Source organism: Aegilops tauschii, chromosome 6, assembly GCF_002575655.3.
Source record: "Aegilops tauschii subsp. strangulata cultivar AL8/78 chromosome 6, Aet v6.0, whole genome shotgun sequence".
In the NCBI taxonomy this organism is placed as follows: domain Eukaryota; kingdom Viridiplantae; phylum Streptophyta; class Magnoliopsida; order Poales; family Poaceae; genus Aegilops; species Aegilops tauschii.
The window spans coordinates 491127447-491132247 of record NC_053040.3 but is presented as its reverse complement, the minus strand read 5'-3'; the positions used below and the strand labels follow the sequence as shown (position 1 = coordinate 491132247).

General features: G+C 48.5%; 1 long non-coding RNA gene across 1 annotated transcript; it reads right to left on the bottom strand.

Annotated features, from left to right (window-relative positions):
- Nucleotides 1-3155: 3155 nt before the first annotated feature.
- On the bottom strand, nucleotides 3156-4109 carry LOC109785960 (uncharacterized). The gene is made up of 4 exons (XR_012186918.1): nucleotides 3872-4109; nucleotides 3762-3802; nucleotides 3626-3676; nucleotides 3156-3531 (listed from the first exon to the last, which is right to left on the bottom strand). It is a non-coding gene; the product is annotated as an uncharacterized lncRNA (long non-coding RNA).
- Nucleotides 4110-4801: the final 692 nt, after the last annotated feature.

Genomic DNA, 4801 nt, shown 5'->3' with positions numbered 1-4801 from the left:
GCCAGCCCGGTCGTGTCGATCATAACTAAAAAGTCTTCGTGCACATGCCCCAAGAACCAGTGCCCTGGAGCTGCTGCCGTGGCCATAAACCCTTAAATTGTTTGAAGTACCTCACGCTAAATCTTGTCGGCACGCACGAACATAAAAAAATATCCTAAGCTCACCTCGTCACCCAAGGAGCCAGTAGAGCCGAAGCTCCGGTGATGCTGTCTTGATGGAGGAAGTCGGGATACAACCAAATTTATTATGCAATCTTCGGCCATGATCTTCTGGCAAATCAAACACTGATTTGACCTTAGGGCCATGCAGACCAAGTGGATCTTGGCCCTTGCCGCTGGGAGAGCTCCGTTTTTAGATCTTTTTTCGAGTTTTTTTAGGGTTTGTGTCCTGCTCAGGAAGGCGAGACGGCAGCGGCTTTCTGAAGATGGAATAAAGGTCTCCCGCCTAGCCCCCGTTCCGGTGATGCGTCTAGCATCATCGGTGGGCGTGTGGAGGTGTGTCTCCGGCGGATCTATCTTTTGTGGATTTACTCGGATCTGTTCGTTGTTCGTCTTCGTTCGTGTGTCTTCAGGTTGGATCCTTTTGGTCTACACTTTTCATCTGCGGCGGTTGCTGTTCTGGTGCGTTGCTTCTATGGGGTCTTAGCACGACGACTTCATGACTGTCTACTACAACAACGTTTGCCCGGCTTCGGCGAGGGAGGGGCGATGACAACGGCGCGCCTTCGGCTCGCTCCAGTGCTTGTAGTCGTCGCTAGGACGTCTAGGGATCTTAATGTAATTTCTATTATTTCTAGTATTCGTTGTACTACCATGATTGAAGATGAATAGATTGAATTTTTTTTTGCAATAATAATAATAATTAAAAGTGTAATATGGAAGGAACTTCAAGTAAAATTTGGAGCTACATTGAAACTGTTTTCTCTACGACTAGCTGAGCAGAGGACGAAGTAGTTGAATACAACTAAAGGAGCCTGGTGAGAGGTAGATGATAAGAGCATCTCTAGCAGACCCCTTAAAAATTAACCCTTAAAAACGCGTGTAAGGGGCACTGTAAACCATTTTTTGGTGCGAAACTGCTCCAGACAGAGCAAACCCTGTAAATAAAACTGTATCCCATTGTGGGCCTATTTTTTCCTTCTTCCCCCCTCCCGGCAGAGCCCGTCTCCGGCCACGGCGTGCCTCGCCCTGGCACCCCGGCTCGCCCTGGCGCCGCCCGCCTCGCCCCTGCCTTGCCCCGGCGCCGCCCGCCCCGACCGCGCGCTCCCTGGCGTGCCTTCCCGTCCCGATTGAGTACGGCACCGTCCGCCGCCGCGCGCGCTCGCCGGCGTGGCCGCGTGAGCTCCTGGGCGCCCAGCGGCGTGGCCGCGCGAGTCCCCCCCCATTGCGTGCGATCCGCCCCCTCCCCCCGCCCTTCTCCGGCGCCGCCCCGCCCCCATTCGGGCCGCCAGTGTCCTGCTCCGCCCTGCCCGTGGACGGCCTCGCCTCGGCAGTGGAGGTCGAGCCGACCGCAATTCGGACCGGCGGCGGCAAATTCCGGCTTGCGGCGGCTTCTTCCGACGTGCGGCGACAGATTCCTGTGAGTTTCGAGTATATTCCGGCCAATTCCGCGACGGCGCGTCTGCTCCGACGAGGTTTGACCGGTTTACGGGCTGAACTGTATACTGCCTTCAAAAATGCACATATGCGGTTCTCGCGGATGGATTTTCCGTGCCCCTTAAAAAAAATTAGGGTCGATCGAACTTTACGGGATCTGCTAGGGACTGTTTTTTCGACTGAAACTGTAAACGCGTGATTTTTTATGGGTTTGACCATTTTTGCGGGGTCTGCTAGAGATGCTTTAAAAGAGCTGAAAACAACTAAAGGTGGCTGATGAGAGAATAAAGAGTTGATACAACTAAAGGAGCCCGATGAATAACTTTGGACCGTAATATTTGGGGAACGACAGCTAGGGCCTGCCCTTCAGCGAACGATTCATTCGCTGGCGAAGGCTCCCTCTAGTGAATGTTTCGGCCGTTCGCTCTAGTGGGTGTACCCTCCAGAATTCGTTCGCTCTGGCGCGACTTTTGGTTGACCGAGAGGCCCAGCTAATTCTTTTGGCGAGAAAATGCCATCAACAAAAAGAAGAGACCCTAATTGCCATGATCTAAGTTATGATTTTTTTTTGCCACGCTACTTTACAAAAATGACATTTATCGAATTTACAAATTTACAATGAGTATGAAAAATGTCGTGTGATCTACAAAAATAACAATGCTAAACTTAAAAAACTGCAATATTCTAGATGAAAAAATGTTACATTTTTCAAATATGAAAGAAATCCACACAAAGGAATTGCCATGGTCAAAAAAGGACTTGTAAAAATGGCACAAGTCCAAAAAAATATTTTTTTATCTTTCGAAAAGATGGAAAGAAATCAGGATTTTGTATATTTTTCTGCTGGATTTGAAATGAAAAATCGAATTAAAAAATAGCTTTGAGATATACATATAGCAGCTTAATCACAAGATTTGGCAACCCCGCTTCAGTCCAGCTGCAGGAGGTCGTGAGAACTTTAAGCAACTTGGCGAAAATACGAAGGATACACTCGCAAAAAAAAAAAAAAGAAGAAAAAATGAGGGATAAAAAAAAATAGCCAAGCGCATGTGTCATGCGCCAGAACCATCACACAGTGGCGGCTGTGCTTGGTGGTAATCGACTTTGATGTTGATTCAACAATTTTGGTGTTGCTAAATGTGCATACCCCACATGATTCCGCCACGACACGAGCTTGATCCAGCTCGTGCGTCGTCGGGTGTGCTTCCATTCGGGCACGTCGAATGCTCGGGCCGGCGCTCTTATGAAGCGGACACCATTCGCCAGGCTCCCCGGTGTGGGACTAATAATTAAGCTGCCTTCTCGGCACTCTTTGGTTCGTTTAGGTCCGGCTTGTCCAGCGAGCAAGCCCATCACGTACGTACTCTTTGCTAGCGGGCTGCCGCCGCGGGCGCGCACGCAGCCATGTGCTGCCCGGCGTGAACAGCCGCACTTGCTGGCCGCTGCTGCTGCTCGGCCTCGCGCGCGTGCTGGCCCAGCGCCGCCGCCTGTGCTGGCCGAATAGGATTGATACAAGAGGTCAAGCTCGTGGGCATGTCATTTGGTAAATAGGGTTGGTGCTTCACGGTAGACATAACCTTCACAACTAATGTTTTGCTTACAAGACGTGTCATGCAGCGAGCTAGTAGACGAAATAATAACATCACCGAGACACTAATTCGGAAACACAAGACTAAGTACTTCTTTCTTTTTGAGATCAGACTAAATTGTATTATTAGTAGTAAGAAAGACCGAAATAAAAAAAAGATACGATGCTACCACACAAACACAACTAGGCCAACTTGTCTTCTTCTTATAGTGTGGATCCATGCATAATAAGCTATCTCATGATCACTGTGATGGCGCTGGTGGGTCGAGCAGGGTTGATACTTGTCGACATATTGAGGTGAGGGTGGTCGTTTGATGTCGGTGATGTTAACTACCACGCGTCTTGGTCCTATACAGTACATACAGATTATCAATATCTTGACACGAACGGCCAACACTGGACTAACTTTCTGTGGTAAGAAGATCAAGTTAGAGTGTGTTACCCTTGAAAACCTCTTCATTTTTCTCTACCTTTTTGTCGCTTGTTCCTGCCCCTGAAATAAACATGGCGATGTAAGAAAAAGGAAATTTTAGGATGTGCACAATCCAGTTCTAAGAGGGAATAAAAACGGTTAGTACCTCCGGAGTAGAAGATATTCTGTAGAAACGAATTTTTATACCTATTTTAGAAGCAAAACTTGCGTTAGAACCTTGCATAATAAATCAATAACTACTATATTTAAACTTGCCTTTATTGCCGTTGTTTTTCCGATCATCGGAGTTTGGCCCTGAGACACTCGTACCGCTAGCATTCTAAAGGCACTCATACGGGCTAGCATTCTAAACCAGCCGGCGGTATGAGTGCCTCAGGGTCAAACGCCGGTGGCCGGAAGGAGAGAAGAGACAGGAGGAGTGATAGTTGGAAGGTGGAGAGGGGAGAGGCTATAGCTGGGGAGAGTGGGATGAACGCACACTTGGACGGCAAGCTCAGGCGCCCAGTTTTATAGCCGTGGAGAGAAGAGGCCGGGATCTAAATAATTGCTACCAAAATGCACATGCATATGCACCAAAACGCAGTGCGTCGTGTTGGAGTAGTGCAACATGCTCTGAATAATAAAGTCGGATAGAACAACACACGGTGCGCATGCCTGTCGCAAAGCTACAGTACCGTCCTCCTCCTATGACGCAAAAAGAAAATGCAGGACATGGTGGTGTCTCGTCGGTGCAGTAGCGGTTCCACCACTCTACAGTATGAGAGCAGAGTCTGCTACCAACCTGGCAACGTATCACTACTATACAGTATTAGGGCAGAGCCTGCTAACAAAGTCGATAGGTCTACAGTTATCATAAGTCTCGTGGAGTCGTGGGGATGGAACAAGCGCGAGAAGCGACGCGGCAGACCTGTATACGATTTCTGTGTTGTCTGATCTGCATGGTGGAAAACGACGTCTGTATCAAGTGCTACGTCAACTGAAGCCAAAAAGTCAGTAAACCATCGGTATTTCCTTTTCCCACATGTAAAAACCATGAGCCTGTGTAATTAACATGTTTTCAAATAACATTGACCCACAGGGTAAGAGCAAGTAATTAACATTGTTTCTAATAAGTGGAGCTCGTCTGCCACCGATGACTTGCTGGACTTTGCTCTTATTTCCCCTCTCTTCTTGGCACGACTCAAC